This window comes from Microtus pennsylvanicus, chromosome 6 (assembly GCF_037038515.1).
Source record: "Microtus pennsylvanicus isolate mMicPen1 chromosome 6, mMicPen1.hap1, whole genome shotgun sequence".
NCBI classification, from domain to species: domain Eukaryota; kingdom Metazoa; phylum Chordata; class Mammalia; order Rodentia; family Cricetidae; genus Microtus; species Microtus pennsylvanicus.
In genome coordinates, this window is record NC_134584.1 from 83,263,483 (window position 1) to 83,285,709 (window position 22,227).

The window sequence follows — 22,227 nt, forward strand, 5'->3', positions numbered from 1 at the left end:
ATTGTCACTGCTGGGCATGCAGACTGAGCAATCATCTCTGCAGTGTGCGGAGTCCACTGAACTCCCTAGCTCTAATTGTCTGAACTAAGCTGATATCTCCACTCTGCAATAGTGAGCCATTCCATTGGTTCCTTTCTGTAGAAAAACTGGATGAATGTTAACACTGCAGAAACATGAACTCGATCCCCTGGGCTAATACTTAGGCATGTTTCCATGCAGCCACACAAAGACCTGTCTCCCAACTCTCTGCCTGATCTGGTCTGTTGCCCTGTTTCTTTTCAGGGGAAAAATAATGACATAACCACTACCATGGTGGGTTCAAATTTATTGTGAAGAAGCTAATACATTGCAAATATATACACTTATATATTAACTATGAATACACATGAAATAAAATTTAAGGATGAGGGTGGGAGAAGCACCTGGATTATGGATACAAGAGTAACACATAATATCAAATACATGCTTCCCAAAATAGAGGAAGCTTTGTAACCAAGGGGCCATGGAAGTAGATATTAAAAGTGGATAGACTTTGAATTGGAAAGGGGGTTAGTGCAACAGATCCTTCAATGAAGAAGTGCTGAAGAACACTGAGAGAAGTCAAGAGATACATGCGTGGACAGGAAGCCTGACGCCATGCTGTCTGTGACTGTCACAACCACACTGAGGAATCTAACTGAACTTTCTAGACAAGTGTTTCCTTAGACAATGATGTTGAGCAAGAGTTTCATTTGATAGGAATTCAATGTGGCATTTTAAAAATTCAGCCACTATAAAAACTCAGTCCAGGAGTTTACTTCTCAGATAAACTGTGGCTCAAATGCAATAAACAGTCCTTCTGCTTGAATGAGTTGTCTTACAACTCCTGGTTGTCCATGAGAGGCTGTCGGTGCTAAAGGTAAGAGAACTGAGTTGATTGCATATGGCGGTCACATGGTAATGGCTAACTCCGTAAGTGCAGGGCCAGTCACTACCAACCAAGACCCTCACATGAACTCTCTCCGTTTCCTCAAACAGAGGCACGACAGAAGCTCTTATCTGGATGGCTTTGGGTTGCTGCTTCCATATCTGAATTTTCAGATATCTGCTGCGTCATGTTTTCCTGCATCTTGACCTCCACACTGAAGTTAGATATTAACCTTTCCACAACCCCATTCTCAGTACTTCTGACTCGTGTCACCTTTAGAAATCTCAGTAAAGGTAAAAGCAGAAAAGATTTTCCTGAAAATGTCTTTTAAACCATTTTTTTCCACCTAAAGCTCGCTTCTCTCTCCTTAGCATTACCTTCTCATGTTTATCCAACTGCTATGCAGAGAACCAAACAAGAACGTCCTGGAATGGGATCCTCTCCTTCCCCTTCTTGCTTCTGATTTCAAAACCCCTTACTCTTGGTGCCAAGCTGTACTGATAATCAAGTTTCTTGTACAAAATGGTAGCGTAATTGCTCATTTTTTTACATATCTCTAGATTACCCATAATACTGAGCTGAATGCAGTGCTGGTGCTGTGGAAATGAATATATTAGAGTGTTCAAGAAATAATGACAAGGAGAAAATTCTGCCCATGGTCAGATGTTCGCCCAAAGCCTATTTGATCTGCGGCTGTTGGATCCTGGTGTTGAGCCTAGGAAAGGGTCAACTTTCGGGCAAGAGGGAAGTGAGCCAGGAGTTGTTAAAGTACTTGAATGACTTGTTCCAGCTTCCTGCAGTGATGAACAGCCAAGAGGATAGGCTATCTGCACTCCGCTCTATCAACAGTTTATTACTCCACACCGTCTCCGCCTCTGAACATCTCAGAACTTTCAGAGACTGGCTCTACACTCGGTATGGGCTACTGTGCCAAAGGAAAGAGTCACATTGTTTACTTTTCAGAGCCTATATATGAAACTGACATCTTGCATTACTGACCCACTGATTCATAAAAAGCACTTCGCAAAAATATACTCTAGCCAGAAATTTGTGATTAAAGTTGCTTTGATTAAAAGTTTGATGGAGAAAATATATAATTCTTGATATGTTTGTATATGAAGAAAGAACTTAACTATCAATATTTCCCAGTTACATTATCTAATAAAATTAGAAAAAATCATTATTAAAGATTTCCTAGATCTTAAATTTTCTCTTAAAAACATGCTGTAATTTAAAAAAATCTTACTTTAGTTTTAATTATGCATGGGTATACATGAGCACAGTCGCTGGAGATGCCAGAAGGTGACAACAGATCCCCCCAAAACTTAAGTTACAAGTGGTTGTGAGGCACCTGACCTGAGTATTGGAAAACAAACTTGGGTAATCTTCAAGAGCAGCAAGCATTGGTGGCTGCTGAAACATCTCTCCAGCACCACCACCCCCAAATACCATAACTTCATAAATACATACAAAAGCAGCAAATCTAGGTATGGCTTTATTAGCAACTTGTATGTGATGATAATAGTTAAGCTTATTTTTGCTGGTATATGAACAAATGTTTAGGAAAAATACATCTCAGCAAAATGGTTTTGAAAGAGGAAAGTACACATAAGATCAAAGTCGCACATTAGTAATCTCTTCCATACAGAAGAATAGTTCAGGTGTTCTTATGCTGACTATATAGAATTAGAAATATTGTCTACTAGACTCATTCTTCGGCTGCTATTACTTCAATAAATTTGTATATTAAATTGTAATCTGAAGACAATATGCTACCAGCATCCACAAAATGGATCATTAAGTATCTGGAAATTATAATGGCCTACAGAGAAAATTCCCCACAGGAACAGCCCTTAGTCAAGGCAACAACTGACTTGGCTAGGGCACACAGAGAAATACTGTGCACATCTAGCTGAAAAAGAGTCTTCTTGCACCTAGGAAACCAATCAAGGGATTCTCTGGGGAGAGGGTTTCCTCTGATTCCAGTAGAAGCAGAAGACACATAACTTACAGAGCAGGGACAGGTGCACTAAGGATCTGGCTGCCTCCCTCTGGCTCCCTCGGCCACTCAGGTCTGGGGAGAATGGAATCTTACCAAGCCAATGATGTGAGCGGGAAAGAATGTTTGTGTCCTGATCACAGGTGGCATTTTGGCAGTGGTACGGCTCATGGCATAACTCACAAATAATCACTAGCTGCTCTTTTATTTTTCTCCTTATATTAAGAAGAAATGCAAAGAAACAACTTCGTTGTTAAGGTTTTTTTTTGAACACCAAGTGTCCTGGATAGTTTTATGTCAGCTTGTCACAAGTTAGAGTCAACAGAGAGGAGGGAACCGCAACTGATAAAATGCCTCCATAAATTGGGAGATCGGCAAACCCTTAGGCATTTTCTTAATAAGTGATTGATAGGAGAGAGCCCTGCCCACCGTGGATAGGGCTGCCCCTGGACTGATGGTCCTGAGATCTGTGAGAAAGCAGGCTGAGCAAGCTATGAACAGCATTCCTCCATGGCCCTGCATCAGCTCCAGTCTCTAGTTCCTGCCTGGCTTTGAGCTTTTGCCTTGATTTCCCTCAGTGAACTGTGATTCAGGACATGTGAGACAAATAAACCCTTTCCCCTCTGAGTTGCTTTTGGTCATCATGCCACAGCCCAGAAATAGTGACTATAACTAAAACACCAAGAAACCCATTTCCATACTAAGTGAAAGATTACTGAGACTTTTTACCCTTTAAAGAATTCCTGATCCTTTCTGTGGATGGTAATCGCACGTGCCAACTCCTAAGAAAAGTTGAAAGGTATAGAAGTTTTTGTGACTCGTCTCACAAAAGAATTCAAAGCAACAATACATAAGTGTTTGATTAAGGAAGGGATGGAGGGAGAGGAAGGGTAGAAGGAAAGGAAGGAGGGAGGGAAGATAGGAGTGAAGGATAGAGGAAGGCAGGGAGGGAGGAAGGAAACCATGCTGTAATGGAATATAGGCATTCTGTCTTACGTCATTCAGTTAACATCAAAAAGAAACACTACATGACACATCCTGAACTACAGGACACATCAGATGTGAACGGGCTCCACCAAATATCACAAATGTCAGCAGGTAAGAGTAGTAATAATGGCGGGTTGTGTCTCGCTCCCTGGCTAGCTTAATCACACAGAAATTGTATTAATTAAAACACTGCCTGGCCCATTAGCTCTAGCCTCTTATTGGTTAACTCTCACATCTTGATGTAACCCATTTCTAAAAATCTGTGTAGCACCACTGCTTACTGGGAAAGATTCTAACCTACATCTGTCTTGGGCCAGAGCTTCATGGCATCTGCCACAGTGCCTTCTTCCTCCCAGAATTCCATTCTTTCTACTCTGCCTACCTAAACGCTGCCCTATCAAAAGGCCAAGGCAGTTTCTTTATTCAACCAATGAAAGCAACACATAAAGAGAAGAACCTCCTACACCATTTGCGGCCCGCTCCTCCTACAGGTAAGAACACAAATCCATGACCATAGGAAGGAAAGAGAGGACCTGCGAGATGCATCAGTGGGTAAGGGCATTTGCAGTCAAGTCTGACTTCAGTCCTCTGCACCCATATGGTGAAAGGAAAGAAAAAAGTTGAAACAAGAGTTTGTAACAAGGCAGAACTGAAACAAAAGGGCAGTTGCTGCAATGGGATAATCTCTAAGCTGTTTGATGACATTGAGGACTGTCTCATAAGAAACATGTCTCAGCAGCTATGCCTGGGGTAGGAAAGGGAAAACTGCTAAATGACATTTGGTCCTTGTTGTTTCAAACGTCCAAAAAGAGATGCCTTAAAGGCTTGGTCTCCTCGCACAGGGAGGCGAGTTTGGTGGACTCTGCAGTCCTTCTCTACAGGAGACTGGTGGGCAAGTTGTTCTGAAGGAGAAGAGCCATGCTTAGGTGAAGAAAATGTCAAACATGCAAGACAGACACAGCCCTGAGTAAAAGGAAAGCTCGGTGCTGAGTGTTAACAGCAAGCAGGTTGGCAACAAATAAAGATGCTTTCCGATCAAATTTTATAGAAGTTTACTTTATAACCAAGACATAAATCCCTCTCCAGGAAGCAGCTTTACAGCAATGCTTTCCATCAGTGTCTGACAGGAGCCACCACCTGACGAGTCTTCGCTTTTTGAGCAAAGGAAATGGAAGCAGTGGCGTGACATTTATCCCCCAGAAGGGCGCACACAGACTGAGGAGAGCAAACTTTCTGCACATGGTATTGGTGGCACATTCCTCCCCGTGTGTCATACACAAAGTTTTACTTCCCCCTCCAGCTACAAGAAAACATCACACTAGCAAGCTAGATGATTAGCACACTAGCTTCCAAAGCACGCGGCCCCGGTCGTCTCCCTGACAGAAGCTTACAACTTTATGGAGCCGTGCACTGATAGAATGGCAATAGAGACGGAAGACAAAACAAAATGAAAACAGATGAACAGCTGCTTCCCCTGCACTATGGCAGCATTGCAGATTCCTAGCAGAAGAGGTGCTTGCAGGGTGAAGGCTCCTCTTGTTCTTTTTATGCCAAATGGCAATGCAAATGGATTCATTCTGTGTTGGTTGTTGTTGTCCTAATTTTATTACCAGGAAAAATATTTCCCTACGTGCGTGTTACCCCTAATATCCTCCCTTCCAGGGAGAGAAGTTACGGCTTAGTCCCCATTTACAATTTTACTGTTCATTTAATTCCCTTTAACACTTTCAAATGTCATACGGAGGCTTTGACTTGTCAGAACTGAACCATCCATTTCGGGCAGAGCCCATCAAAATGACAGCATCAATGCTTCTCATAACATAGTACAGAGAAAAAGGCAAAGCCAACGCTTCAGAAGACAATATGTGTCCACACTCATTGTCCTCCGCAGTTTCATGTTTGGCTTTCTTTTCGTACTTCAGTAACCTATCTTGAATAGCAGAAATATTATGCTCCTTTAAAATGTAATCAAGTAGAAGTTAAAAGAGATGTAGCATCCAAGGTAAATATACTTCTGGCCCAAAAGAATAAAGAGCCGTGTATTGGAGAATACGGAGATCTTTTAAGAAAAGCCTTCTAAAGGAAAAACATCAGCCCTGGAGCTCCCTCACAAGTCCCACCCGATCTCCACCAGGCTTTGCTTGAACGTGGACCTAAGCACACACACCTGGGATTTTCCTAGCTTTACGAGAGCCAGGAAAAGATTCTTCATTAGTCAAGTCCAGATTGTTTTCAACAACTGGAGTATACTGGGATATTGACTCAAGCACATTATAAATTATTCTTGTGTCATTTGGAGAAATTTTGGATTTATAAGTGTAACGTTGCAGCCCAGCGCTGTGCAGTGACTTCTCCCTAAAGAATAAGCAAGTAAACGTGGTTTAAGTTGTTAAACCCATAATCCACACTATTCAAAACATACTAGAGGTTATTAGAATCTGTGAGCTGACTCTGGGAATTTAGCTATGGCCTGGTGAATGCCAGGAGGAAAGGTAACAACTTGTTTTGGCAGCATGAAGACAAGCTGTCGGAAAAGAAAACAATGTTTATATCCTACTGCCCAGGAAACACATGCCATGGTTACTCTACATAAGATCAGTGCGACAACCCTCGTATCTGTTTCTCCTGTCATGGCAGCATTAGGTCATTTTTGTTCATGTGACTTTTTGTGTGATCACTAGTTAATTATCTCTGTGTATTTTATTATTATAGATACGATTTTCCTTTTATATTTTTCTTTATCTTTCTTTCTACTTTTTTGTGTATGTGTCTGTAGACTGTGTCTCACTCTGTAACCAGATTAAGCTACATGTATGTGTGAGATAAGGTCTCATTCTGTAGTCAGGCTGGCCTCGTGTGTGTGTGTGTGTGTGCGTGCGTGAGAGAGAGAGAGAGAGAGAGAGAGAGAGAGAGAGAGAGAGAGAGAGAGAGAGAGAGTCAGTCTCATTCTGTAACCAGGCTGCCGTGTAACTCACTAAGAAGCTGAAATGCATGGCAACCCACCTGCCTCAGAAACCCACGTCCTGGGATTACAGGCAACAGCCACCATGCCTGGCTGACCTTTTCTCAGTTGATTTTGCATCTTCTGCAGTTCTCTTGATGCCTTATTATGAGACTCACAGCCACTTAACTCAATTAACTGAGAAAAAAACGCAAGGAGGTAGAAAAACTGTCATTTCCATGGGTGTTTGGCCATGACACTGCGTGACCACATTTCTTCAATGTGTTCACGAGATGGAGGGGAGAAGGCTGCAGATTACCCTAACAAACACAAGCTAACAAACAAATCAAAAAATATGTAGAGCATAACGAAACATCATTTATGCGATGCTTGACCATCTGGACCTGCTGTTTTATGGGATGAGGAAGTGGGAAGCTTGCGCTGGAGCCCTCTGAGGTGGGACGTTTTACAGCAGTATTTGGGGCCCACACAGACTGGCTGTACAATTATATGGCTGCTTTCCATAAGGCCCATCAATAAAAATCAAGCCCTACAGTGAACGTGGCATAAGGACAAAGCCCTGGAGTCCAGCCTACTGCAGGCTTTACCATTAATTCTGCCAATTCTTTGTGGCTCACAGATTTATGCTCCCCCCAGAAAGTGGGAGAATGATGGGAGGCAGACGTATAGTGCAATATCATCCCAGAGCATGTGGTGGGTCACATGACTATGCCACGTCCTACTGAACAGCTTACTGGAGATATTGCTGGATAGGGACAAAATTACATTAGCCACAGAGAACAAAAAGAAAGAAAGGTAAAAGAAGAAAGAAAAGAAAAAGAAGGCAGATGTCTTCCAGTTGCTGCAAAAAGAGGGAAGCAGAGAGACAGAAATTTTTAGAAAAATCAGACAAAATTTTGTACGTTATATAATATTGAAACTATGAGATGGAGGCGTGTCATGAAATACAATACCAGAGATTCCAGGTTGGTAAGCAGCTTTTGCTGGTCGCCAGTGAGGAAACAGCAACCTCATTCCTAACTTATAAGGACAGAATTCCACCAATGAACCGTAAAGAGCCAGGCAATGGGCTGCTTTGAGTGTGGCCAGATAAGAGCTTGCCCAACAAATGCCCGGCTTTCTACTACCTCAAGAGACTACGCAGAGAATGTCCAGATGAGCTTAGCACCCATGGAACTGAGAGAATGTCCAGATGAACTTGGCACCCATGGAACTGAGAGAATGTCCAGATGAACTTGGCACCCATGGAACTGAGAGAATGTCCAGATGAACTTGGCACCCATGGAACTGAGAGAATGTCCAGATGAACTTGGCACCCATGGAACTGAGAGAATGTCCAGATGAACTTGACACCCACGCAACTGAATGTGCAGACGAAGTTGTCACCCACGTATCCGTGATGTTATTTCAAACAACTGTGATGCTATTTTAAGCCTCTATCTTCACGATTTCTTACACAGCAATAAAATGGTAATTTATATAGCAATATGTTTCACTACAAGTGTTTCAGAAAATATATATAATAACTATTATAGTTATTTAGTTTTAAGTATAAATATACAATATATAACATATATAATAAGTATATATGCATATATTTATTATTATTTGAGAGATTGAATGATTTGATAAGAACTAATGAGATTATATATGTTATGCATCTAGAACATTTTTTGGTAATAGTTTTCTTATTTATAAGTTATGTTCTCTTTTATTTTGATATTATATTGCAATTTCATCATTTATCCTTTCGCTGTTCCTCCTCAACCCTACTGTATACTTCTACTGGCTCTCTTTCAAATTCGTGGCCTATTTTTTCATTCATTGCCTTTGCACGGATACATAAATATTCCTAAACATAGCATACTTGGTCTGTATAATATTGTTTACTTATGAATGTTTTCAGGGTTGATGCTGTGGGAAGTCCTTCAGCCAATAGCCTCTAAGATACCAGCCTATTTGGGGTGTGGTCTCATGTACTATAAAAGCATGTGTGGGCCACTTGGCTCCTGGATTTGGTTCCAGTTCCCAGCGTATGCAGAGGACTGTGGATTCCTATTTCTGTGAGCTTATCCCCTAATAAATAAACCTTAGTTATACTCCATTATGGTCTATTTTGGCACACTTCTGTACACCAATAAATTTGCAGACCACGCCATTGCCAGACCCTGACCTGACCCCATCTGCAGCCTCTCCCACCCCACATAGCTGAACTACCCTCCTGCAGCTAAACTGCCTCTCTGGTGCACAGCTGCATATGGTTTGCCTGGGGCACTGGGGAAGCACCTCATTGACTTGGCCATTTCCTGCCGCAGCCCACACCATGGCTTGGTCCCCCCTACTGCTGCCAGCTGCTTTCTGCTGCAACTCCTCGGAGACTTCTCTGGCTTCTGCTCGTCCTGCTCTGATCAGGTCAAACTTTGACTCTGAGAGCAGAGGCTCCAACCCTGCACCTGGAACACAAGTTTGTGTTCCTAGTTTCGATCTGTGAAAGCCTGGCCCAAGCTCTGGCCAGTAACCTCGGGGCTCGCCACTGCCTACAAGCTCTGGGTTTCTTGTCCTGTCCAACTCAAACCTTCTCCATATGTGGGTGTGCTGTTTTTAAATATTTAAATAAATTTGTTAATAATTCTAAGTCTCAGGTGCTATTTCTGACTTACCTTACTGCCACAACTGTGACACCTGTTGGCCAATAAAGATTATTACATATACAATAATTCTCTGAAAATTTTAAAAGGTAAGTTAATTTAATTAATAAATAAATAAATTTGAAAATTGTAAACCACCCCCAAAATAATTGTAGACAATATCACCATCCAGGAATTTAAGAACTTTTTTGTTTCTAATATGATGGAATTCTGTAAGAGCTATATGACTTACTTTGTACATATATTTTTGTGGCCATGGTGGCTATTAGCTTTGTTCTTCATATCCTTAAAGAAAATGGCTTTATATCCTTTATATCTTTAAAGAAAGAGAAACTTTTAGAAAGTATACAATATTTCTTTAAAGATATAAAGGATATAATGATGTGGGAGTGAATTCTTTCTAATCTGTTGCTTTTATTGGTTAATTAATAAAGAAACTAGCCAGGCGGTGGTGGTGCAAGCCTTTAATCCCAGCACTCGGGAGGCAGAGGCAGGCGGACCTCTGTGAGTTCGAGACCAGCCTGGTCTACAAGAGCTAGTTCCAGGACAGGCTCCAAAACCACAGAGAAACCAAAAAAAACCCAAAAATAAAATTAATAAAGAAACTGCCTAGGCCCATTTGATAGGCCAACCCTTAGGTGCGTGGAGTAAACAGAACAGAATGCTGGCAGAAAGAAGCTGAGTCAGGCAGTCACCATAATTCTCCCACTCGACACAGCCGCAGGTTAAGATCTTCCCTGGTAAGCCACCTCGTGGGCTACACAGATTATTAGAAATAGGTTAAATCAATATGTAAGAGCTAGCCAATAAGAGGCTGGAACTAATGGGCCAGGCAGTGTTTAAAAGAATACAGTTTCCGTGTAATTATTTCAGGGCATAAACTAGCCAGCTAGCTCAGTCGGTAGAGCATGAGACTCTTAATCCCAGGGTCATGGGTTCGTGCCCCACGTTGGGGCCAAATGTAGCAGCTTAAATGAAGGCAGACAGAAATTGTAATAATATATACAGCTTTAATTGGGAAAGAAACTTACAGAACCAGAGATTCCAGCGGAGAACAGGAAAGCAGAAGGGGTGGGGGAGACCACACCAGCAATACTTATTAGTAAAAAATATCCTCAGGCGACCCATCCTACAAGCAAGTTATTGGCTGGGGCTACCCCTACAATATAAAGCCATATCTTTAAGGATATGAAGAACAAAGCTAATAGCAAAAAGAGGAGGTACAGGCAAAGGATTTAATATCACTAGTACCTCTCAGAGTCAGAGATAACTTATCAAGAGTTTTAGATACTTATACCTCTGAAAAAAACAGCAAATACTCAATACCCAAATAGATATACAGAATGTAAATGGAAACCTATAGGTATAAAAGATCTAAAAGAAATTAATCAAGTAGTAGTATCTTATGGCATACATTCACCATTCGGTAGTGAGATGGTAAAGATATGGGCTTCAGCAGTAGAGTTACTCCACATGATTGGCTTAGTCTTAGCACTGCTAGAAGATAGACTGCAGTTACAGTGGAAATGCTATTGGAGAGAAGAAGCTAAAGCCTGGAACATCAAGGTAGAATCAAAGGATTTGAGGCTTCCCAAGATCAAATTTATTGTGAGGGCCATTATGCTGATCCACAGAGTCAAGCTATTTACAATGAACAAATACATCTTGTTCCTATGCTATACAGCAACCTTGAATGCCTGGGATAGTATTCAAAGACAGGAAGAAGAATTGAATCATACACGAAGGTCACACAAGGCCCAAAAGAACCCTTTCGTCACTTTTTATAAAGATTAACTAAAGCTGTACAAATAGGGGTAGCAGATTCAGAAAATAGATGAGTACTTATGAAATCTCTGGCTTTTAAAAATGCAAACATGGAATGCAAAAATGTACTTGGGCCCTTAAAGATCAAATCACCACCAATAGATAAGTAGATTCTGCACAAAGCCAGTGTTGAGTCATTTAACTATAATACTGAGGCTAACGTAGGAGAAGCAATTTCCAAAGGTATGTATGAAGAGACATCACAATACCAAATGTTTTAATAGTGGTAGAATAGGTCATCTTAGAAAGGATTGTAGACAAGACATTCATAGCATATGTTTCTTGTTTGATATTGTTCATGCTGGTTGTAATTCTAATTTTCATGTATGTTCTTGCCTCTTCTTTTCCCTGGGCAATACTTGATGTTTGTTCTTATTGTATATTGTTTGGTACTAGGCTTAGAACTTTTTGTTTAGACAAAAGGAGGAGGTGTTGTGGGAACTCCTTCAGGGAATAGCCTTTAAGATACTGGCCTTTGGATATCTTAAAGGTGTAGTCTCATCTACTATAATTGCAGACAAAAGGTATGCATGGGCCTCTTGGCTGCTGGATTAGGTTACTGTTCCCAGCACATACAGAAAACTGCAGCTTACTATGATTACTGTGAGTTTATCCCCTAATAAGTAAATCTTTGCTATACTCCATTCCAGGCTCTTGTGGAACTCTTTGGGTAGACATTGGTGTGCACCTCCCTGGAGAAGACTATTATTCCCATTCTCAGCATTCCTTACTTGTCTGTAGTTTCTTAAGTAGTGTTGTCTCATGGCTTTCCCCTTCTACACTGGCATATCTATTGCTGTTCTCCTTGTCCAGCACACATTAGGGCAGTCATGTCAGTGACATTTTGGGGGTGTAGTTTTTGATGTTACTAAGAGACACAACTGCACAGGAAACTTCTGATCCTGAGACTTTTACAATATTTCTGACACCTCTTCCACAATGTTCCCTGAGTCTTAGGTGTATGAATGTTTTGTAGGTATATCCAAATACGTAGAAAGGATTTAAGATGTGACTATAGTAACTTCATATTTTTCCAAAAGTTCAGAGTTACTGACTTATTTTATAAATCAGCATTTATGACAAAAACTATTGCTGTATTTCATATGTCTGGGAACTTCATATCCTAGATATGCTATGGTTGGTGTGATGAAAATTAAAGCTTCATATGAGATCCACAATAATATAACCAAGTAAGCTCACAAAACGTGTCAAAGTCAATCATCTGAATGTACCCAGGGCCAAGTGGTGAGGAGAAAACATGCCAAAGACAAGGGAAGTAATCTAGTTTGGGTGGCTATGGTTGTTTGATATTCTAGGGAAATGTACAGTAATATATAAAAGCATGACAAATTGCACCCTTACAACCTGAGAAGTGGCCTTGTGGGTATTGCTCTTCATAAGACAGTGTTATGTATGCTATATCTTATGAGGCAGAACATTTCACCAATTGTAACCACACAAACACACACATGAATAAAGAAACATACAAACAAGCAAACAAACAAATCATTGCACACTTCTTGTTCTCAATGTCCAAACTCATTGGTACTGATACACAAATAAGACCTTCAGGGCAAGCAGACCCTCATTGAGCGGGGTTCAAGTTGAGCTGGAAGCACATCCAAAGGTCAAAAGTTACAAAACTGTATTTGATACAGTGACAGGCTATGACTGACATACATAATAGGCTATACACTGAATGTTTTGTTTACTGTCACTGTTTTTATGCAAATATTTGAAATTCTGTTTTTATCAAATGGATAACTGTGTTTTCTATTTTGTCACGCATATTTCAAGAGCTCTAAGTTATAAAGTCGTTAAAACTACAAACAGCGTAACCCAGCAGCCTTCTGTCGGGAAGGCTTAAAAAGTAATATTACCTAGTTATAAATGATGTCAAAAACACTTTTTGAAATGGAGAAAAAGAACTGCAAGCATCGCTCAGTGGTCAGAGCATTTGCCTAGCGCGTTCAAGGCCCTAGATTTCATGAACAGCACTGCTAAAAATAAAGACAAGAGGATGGAGCAGAGGCGCAGTCATTCACCCTTCCCTCTGCTTTCTAGCCCTTGGTTACACATGGAATCAAGGACAAAACTGAACCACATTGATCTTGTCATAGAGGTACGAAAGTGACAGTAACTGAGAAACAAAATTTACTACCCCTACTAACACTGGAATTAGCACAATGGTCAGGACTTTGAAACCCTCAAATTGCTAGATTTTCTCACAGACATAAATCCTTCCCTTGTGACACATTAGACAACAGTTATCCAAAACCATGAGTCAACAGGAACTTCTTCCAGACCAGACCAAACTGAAATGGTGGCCTGTTTTTCTTATTATTATTTATTACTGGTAGTTATGAAATATGAAAAACACAATTGTTGGCCCTCATAAATAGAAAAAATATTGTCTTTCACTCTGTGGAAAATTAAAACCTGCCCCATATATATGTGGGCTAAAATGGTTACAACAATCTCTCTTATTTCATATGCCTTTTCCAAAGTCCCCTTATCATGGTGGACTTTCTACTTCATTCCTCAAATCATCATATGCCCTCTGTCTACATAACTAGCTATGACCAAAAACATATGCGACTTCTGAGGTTAGGCCCTAAAGGTTCTGACCTCTCTGTCCCTGTCTGCATGCTTCGGCTGGCATGAAAGAAAATTTGGATGGGACAATGAAGATTGAGGAAGCACAGAATTTCAGACTAATGCCACCTCCAAGAGCCCAGATGAAAATGATAAATTCTGGAATAAGTCTAAGGAAGAAGAATAAATCATGCCATCAACCAACAAAAATATGAGAAATAACTATATATATATATATATATATACACACACATATATATATATACTCTCTATGACCTAAACTGAGAATCTATATGTACAAAAACAATGCACTATGGATTTTAGAAACTTATCTGAAATGAAATATTATGTAAAAAGAAATTAGATAATTTCTAGGTTGTATTGGGAAAAATTGATCTCTATAGAAATCTTTTGCAAAAGTAACATTTCTTGGCTAATCTTGCAATCAATAAAATCATGTTAATAAAATATACTTAATTTCTAATATTTCTGCAAATTAAGGGAACAAGTAAATTCTTAACTTAACTCATTATTCATGGTTAAGTTAAGAAATTTCTTGGTTAGAATAGACAGAATTCCAGAACTCAAACTATTTTTATTTTTTGGTTTTTTTTTTTTTCGAGACAGGGTTTTTCTGTGGTTTTGGAGCCTGTCCTGGGACTAGCTCTTGTAGACCAGGCTGGTCTCGAACTCACAGAGATCCGCCTGCCTCTGCCTCCCGAGTGCTGGGATTAAAGGCATGCGCCACCACTGCACGGCCTCAAACTGTTTTTTTAAATATTATGTAAACTGCATTTGCTTTGGTCAATATTTAAAAGAATGAAATTGCTATCCCTTTGATGACCAAAGTACAAGAAGCCCAGACAGCTGGTAAGTTGGTGCTAAACTGTGCTTCATGCAGCCTGGCTAGTTCTAGCTCATATGGTACTGCTCATGTGAGCCAAAGGCAGCGCTCTTTGTTTCTGCAGCACCCAGGAAGTCAAGCATTATTCTGTGATAATCCTACAGGCCGACAAAATTAGGAATTTTCTGACATTATCCTGTTAAAATAAAATTAACATTCAAAACTTCTGGGTTAATTTGGTTGACCTACTTTTATATATAATTGATAGACACCCTTACAAGATACTTCATGGCTCTGATAAGAAGGGAGGGAAATTTCGAGTCTATTTCTGGACAACCTTTGGCAGAGAAGTCACAAGTGACTTTTGAATGCTCAACCCTAAATGGGACACCTATATTAACCCCACCAAGGCCCAGGTAATGGTACCCAAGAGAGGACAGAAAGGTTGTAGAAGGTGGGGGAAAGGAAAGAGTGCTGAGAAACATTGTCTTCTGGACATCACATGGCTGTTGCCGTCATGAGCACAGAGTATCTGCAGCTGTCTGCACAAACCTGTGCGAGAAAGACATTAAAGCGGGAGGTGGCTGAGTGCGAAGGAGAAGATCGTTGGGAGTGAGACAGGAGAAGAGAGTAAAGGAGAGGAATGTGGTAACAATATATCACATGCATGTGTGGAACTGTCAAAAACTGAAAAAGTAACCCAAAATTTTCAACTTAAATATTTAGATAATTTTTATATATTTAATTTATATATGAATATGTAATATATTAATTATTTTTTACATAATTTATGCAATTTTAATATTTTAATGCTGAAGTCCAGTTTCTGTTACTGTGTGCTTACAACACAGATGGTTTCTCAGTCACAGACATACGGGGGTTTCTCCCCATCACTGCAACCAACCAATTCCACAGGAGACACCAGTTGAGTTCTTGATGACCCAATACACTTCTGAGGCTGCCTGCTTGAGACAGTGGCAGATCTGATATGCTTGCGGCTCCATTCCACATCACCCGACTTCTGACATCCTAGCCAAGCCTGGCCGTCTGAAATTCCTGGAGAAGTTCCAGCATCCTTTGTCAGTCAGTCCGAATGCAGGGTAGCATATTTACTAGTTCGCAGTGAAGGACAGTTTAAAGAACAGCCACCATCTAGGTGACTAGATACGAAGGGCAAGGCCTGGCAGGGACCACGCAGGAGGGTCGGGCTGCATACCCCAGATGCGCATCTCTGGGCTGTGTAGCCGAGACGCGCATCTCGCATAGAGCAAGAACTGTTCAGTGGCCTCCAAGGGTTCTAAAAAGTCCAGTGAACTCCTGTGTTTCTGGAGATTTTTAAGATTTCTTTGCATAAGCAAGACTGAAAAACAAGGCCTACAGAGACATTGCTAACAGACTGAAGGGGAAGACTTACCCAGGCTTGTCTGTTCCCTTAGCTGACTCACAGGACCCTGCAAGTAAAGCGGGAAAGAGAATTTCCTAAGTCGAGCTGCAAGAAGGGAGTAGGAGGATTAGATGGAAGCTGTTTTTAGTTGCTATGACTTGGAAAGGGGAAGAAAGGGATGAGAAAGGCTTTAATTTCTATGTTCTCCATCTGAGAAGAAAACGGCCCTGGGAGAAGAGGGAGCAGGTAAAGACAGGGCAGGGCGTGGCAATGGGGGCGCCCCTGGCTGAGCCCCGCTCTCACAGTCAGAAGTGCGCTCAGCAGAGCACCCCCAACCTGCCCTCACATTGTCCTCACACAGCAGCAATGTAACCATAGACAAATAGATAGGGTTTTGTTTTTATTTTTGTTTTGTTTTTTGGTTAATCGAGACAGGGTTTCTCTTTAGCTTCGGAGCGCTGTAGACCAAGCTGGCCGCAAACTCACAGAGAGCCGCCTGCTCGGCCTCCTGAGTGCTGGGATTAGAGACTTGCACCACCACCGCCCGACTGATAAACTGATGTTTTAAGTGACCTCTGTGTAGAGACTAATCCAGAGCCAGATGTCTACCATCTCACCAAGCAGCTGCCCTCTGGCAATAGACACAGGAGACGACGACAAACAAGTCTGAGACTATTTGCCTTCTTCCGCATTTTTATCTCTTAATTACACACACCTATAAAATTATATCTTAATGTATGTATAACTTTATTACATTTGAAATGAAATATTACATACTTTTATTTTTAACATTGTATATATTTGTATTTTTAAATGTATATTATACTTATGTAAGATATCAACATATGTACTAAATTACTATATTTTTACCTTTAAAATTACAATTTTACTTTCAGTTATATGTAAAATATTTTAAATTATGCTCATAATTCAAAATGTAGGGAAGAAGGTCCCAGGGAGGCCTAAAAATGTGAGCCAATTTCCTCCTTGTCTGATGGTCAGAGAGTTTGGAGGTTGCTCGAAATTGTTGACAACAAGCATAGCTACAAATCCTGCCTCGGGATGTGGTCACTTGGTTCTTTTGACATTAAGATGGCTCCTACATGTAGATCCATTCCATCCTGAGAGATGGTCAGGATGTGCCCATGTACACCTGCTTCTTCTTTCCTGATGTGAGGTTACCTGGGGAGTGGCTGCCCCTTCAAGTTACTCGGTCTAGGGTGGCATCACTGCCTCAACACAGAATGCTAATGACTTGATGTCTCAATGTGTTAAAGCAATTAACTGTGCGAGCTGTCCTTTGTATCATGTTAAAGTAGTCTCTTATTGCTTTATTTTCCTTTTGTGTTGGGGTTTAAAAGCCTACGGGAAGTTAAACGCAGGAGATTTCAGTATTCACTGGAACTCCCTCTTGATACTGTTCTATGGTTTCTGTTTTATTATTTTCTCATCTTCGTACTCTTTACTTGTATTTCTGGTCCGCACGCCTCCAACATGGCAAGTGGTATTTTTGTCGAGGCTGATCCCCAGCAAAGTACAAATATATATTAAAGATATTAATGTGTATACATTATATATGTATATAAATCATGAGAATCAGAACCAAATCACACATCTACAAATACTAAAACACACAGCAGCTCATTATTTCCAAAAGGCTTGGTCAATTCTTTTGGAGTATTTCTATTTGTATTACCAACTACTATCTCAAATGTAATAAATCTAAAAAAAATAATCTCCTCAGCTACAACACCCTGTTCTTGCAACTCCCATTTCTCCTGAAGCCACCAGAATAGTCATTCATCGCCCAAGAGTGTTCTTGGCTGGAGAACTCTTTGCTCTCAGCTAGCCTTCTCTGCTCTCCCTTATCACCATGGCACTGGAAGACACACAGCTTGAGTTGAATGCATCTTGTGGCTGGATTCCTGTGAAGTATTTTGCTCATACTTTGATTTTGCTGTATACTCCTGATGGTGGGTTTAGTCAGCATCACTCAGTTAAGTAATGACTATAATACTGCTAATTCTTGAATTCAAATGAACTTTTAGAGACCCGCTCAATTATGCATTTGTATTTCCAAATTCATTTCCCATTAGTTTCCAACAAGAAGACATAATGTACCCATGTGCCCTTTTACTTTGAATGTGAGGATGACCTTGCCATATGCTACTTACATTCTGCATGAACAATGGCTGGGGATGATCAAGTGCTTTCTACTGACATCACTATTCCCATTTATTTTTATCTTATTACTAATTTTTATGTTACAATAACTTTGAAAAAGGGGCATACCATAATTTTAAATATAATACAGTTGAAGTATAAAGAAGTTACCTATTATCTTATACTATAGCTGCAATAGTATAAGGCAACTTGGGGAGGAAAGGGTTTATTTAGCTTACACTTCCATATCATTGTTCATCACTGAAGGAAGTCAGGACAGGAACTCAAACAGGGCAGGAACCTGGAGACAGGAGCTGATGCAAGCCCATGGAGGGGTGCTGCTTACTGGCTTGCTCTCCTAACTAGCTCAACCTACCAGGACCACCAGCACAGGAGTGGCACCACCTACTGGGGGATGGGCCCTCCTCTATCAATTGCTAATTAAGAAAACGCCCTACATGCTTGCATATACAGCCTGATATGCCGGAACCATTTTCTTAACCAAGGGTCTCTCCTCTCAGATGACTCTAGCTTGTGTCAAGTTGACATTAATCCAGCCAGCACACATCTTAATGCACGATTACGCAGCTCACAGCAGCACCAGACCAGGAATTCAGGCAGCCTTGCTTTAGAATTAAGCCAGTGTCATCTTTAGTGTACATAGTCATCACTCTGTAGGTCCTCAGGATTCAATCTTGGACATGGCATTTGGCCTAGATCTGGTTTATCCACATAAAGAGAAGAAATCTTGCCAGTGAAGGCTCACATGAGGTTGTCCCACAGAAGAGGAGAATGTGATACGTTCTAATATTCTCCCAAGAGGGTGCGACGGCGAAGCAAGACAAAGCAGAAGCTACCAATCACGGACTAACTCCTCCTGCCTGAACTGACAGAAACACGGTGTGGTCTGAAGATCACTGTTACTATGGACTATGCATCCAGAAATACCAACATGAAAGCCATCCCAGTCCAGAAGCAACCAGTGTGACAGTGTAACAAGTGGGGGAACAACTCAGGCAGAAAGAAGGCTGGAGTACCACACTGAAACCTCCTTTCTGGAAAGAATAGAGAAATGTCTGCCAAAACTCACAGGGAACTTGAAAGGTAGTTGAGGAACATTTGTGTTGGAGCAGCAGTGGCAAGATAGCCTGATGGAAGCTGAACCTGGCACGCCAGAGAGCCTGGGAGACAGACAGCCTCAGGAGAGCATCAGTGCCTTCTCTTAAAGACCCTCCATTGAAGAAAAGTGTGGCTATGGAATGCTAGGTTCATGTGACATTAATTTAGAAACAATCATTTAACACATTAATAAAATTACAAAAAGGTGTGTAAACACAACCGTATAATGTGTATGTATTAATAAAGAGAAATTGTTTACTCCACAACCTTTTAGAGCTCAAATTAGATTCCCGGTAAAGTGAGCTTTACTAACTGTGACAGCAGACAAAGCTTAATGGCCCATAATAAAAATGTTAACAATGCCAGATTACAGAATATTAAAATAACCTACTGTACCAGAAAACTAAAATGAGCGATTAAATAAGTAAGCTCATTAGGGGTTGATGGTCATGAAGAAGATCATTCTCACATATCCATGCACAGCGGAGTAATCTCCAGAGTGTTCTAGCAATGCATTCTGTGCACTAAGAGAAAAGCAAACACACCCACATTATCAAACACTCTGAGAGAATTTAACAAAAACGCCAAAGTTATTAAAAAAACTTTGTGTTTGATTCAACTCCACCCTTCCTTCCTCGAACAGAATAAACAAGTCCTAAGAAGCAAGAGGTGTTCTTGTTTCTTCATCGTGCTGGCTGAACAAATTATGTCCTTTTTAAAAGTAAGGAGACTGTGAGAATTAAAAAAAAATAACCAGGGGTGAGTTAAACCGCTGGTGGACAGACGTGAGCTCCTGCGGTTTCCAGGCTGGCTTACTCACACTCTTTGCTCATTTTATGTTGACCCACAGATAAGCATGCCACCATCACAGTTGATGATAACTCGGGCACGATGGCTTTCTAAGCATCAGGCTACAAGTTAAGTGGCATGCAAGCTGGGGTAAGGACTGTGGGTCTGTCACGCACCAGGACATCTGTGAGGCAGATATGATGATACATCCCATGTTACAAGTGAAAATAAAAGGGTCGGAGACATATGGGAGGTTCTAAAATAAAACTAAGTGGCAGACCTGGGAATCTAAGGGCCTGCGATCCACTCCACTCAATTGTGTAAGGGTTAAACACGTAGTGATTTATGGAAATACAGTCACGTCTATTTAAAGGGGGGGAAACAGAATGGCCAGGACATCTACGATCATGCAATTAACAAAACTGAGCCAACACCAGAGGTGCCACAAAGATTAAAGTGTCAATGTCTATGATATGTCTGGGAAAAGGCCAGTGATAAGTGAAAAGTAATAACTTGCTGTCTGTAGGAGAGATAGCTAACTCCCAGTAGCCACTAAATCATACCCACAGGAAAGACAGCTAACTCCCAGTAGCCACTAGATCATACAGTACTTAAGAATGGTTATGACAATTGGTATTGGTATTGGATTGGTATTACTGTCGGGTAGTGGTGGTGCACACCTCTAATCCCAGCACTTGGGAGGCAGAGGCAGGTGGATCTCTCTGAGTTTGAGACCAGCCTGATCTACAGAGTGAGTTCCAGGACAGGCTTCTAAACTACAGAGAAACCCTGTCTCGAAAAACCATAAGAAAAAGAAAACAAGAACAGATTGGAAAAGAGATAGACAGTTAAATAATTTCAAGTGCAAACTTAATCCTTGAATAGGAATACTACACATTACAATAATATTACATTTTCCCAAATTATTTCCTAAGAAATGAAATTGAAAGCCAAGTTAACACACAGGAGCTGATAGAGGAAGTGAAATTGACGTTGCACTGTGTTCCTAAGTTCATTTAGAAGAGAATCCACTGGTATGGACACTTCTTAGATAGAAAAAGAATTATTAAATAATAAAGAGGAAGCAGACTTAGTGGAACTTAAAATCAACTACTTGATGAAAAGAATGCAGCTCATTGGCACTGAACTGATTCTATGAATTCTTCTAAGTCTGCACACTGAAGCAGCAGGATAGAGGTTAGAGGAATCACTTAGCCAATCCATGGAACAATTAACCAGCTCTTTTAGAGAAAGCAGTCTCAACTCGTGTCATGACAAATTGCAAGTTTATTTTTTGAACAAAGTTATCCAGAGAAAATGTATCTGATTTCTGACTAATGATATTGATATTTAGAAAAGAAAGATTAACAGATTTGACAACATAAAAGTAATTAAGTTCTATAAATTAGTATGTAGTAAAAGTATAAGATTAATGTATTTTATAAAGTAAAATATATTACAATATAGCACCTTAACAGGTGAAGTGATTATACAAATTAAAAATACAAACTTTCCTAACTACAAAGATATTAAGCATAGTTTCAATATATGAAAAAACAAGCAATAAATGAATACAGTTTCTATAATATTCGAGAGTGAAGTAATCCTTATACTTTACAAAGCTGTCCAAACTAAAACTTTGTGAGGCAATGGAACGGCTCAGTAGGTAAAGGCACTTGCCCCCCAGTCAAGACTGATGGCTTGAGTTCCGTGCCTGTAACTCATGTGATATAAAGGAAGAAATTATTTGAAAGCCATTCTCTGTTATCTCACACATGTATGGCCCCTGACTCAATACTTAATAAAGAAATGTAATTTTTTAAGTTACAAATTTGCATTCTACTTCAGTTTTTTTTTTTTCTGAAGGCAATATATGGGTGTGACTGAAGTAGCCATCAAGTTATGGTAATGCTGACCTCTAACCTTCACACACAAGTGATAGAGGCAGGAAGATCCGACATCCATAGCCAGCCTCTCTAAATAGGGAGCATACGTGAGGCTAGTCT

At 40.5% G+C, this 22,227-nt stretch overlaps 1 protein-coding gene across 13 annotated transcripts in view; it reads right to left on the reverse strand.

Annotated features, from left to right (window-relative positions):
* Positions 1-22,227, reverse strand: part of Il15 (interleukin 15) — an 84,335-nt gene that overhangs the window by 20,105 nt on the left and 42,003 nt on the right. For 5 of the 13 annotated variants that reach the window (XM_075976577.1, XM_075976574.1, XM_075976580.1 and 2 more), the window contains one exon: positions 16,181-16,217. The exons of the other annotated variants lie outside the window; for them this stretch is intronic. The gene's annotated coding sequence lies outside the window, so the exon portion shown is untranslated. The remainder of the gene's footprint in view (positions 1-16,180; positions 16,218-22,227) is intronic. 13 annotated transcript variants of the gene reach the window in all.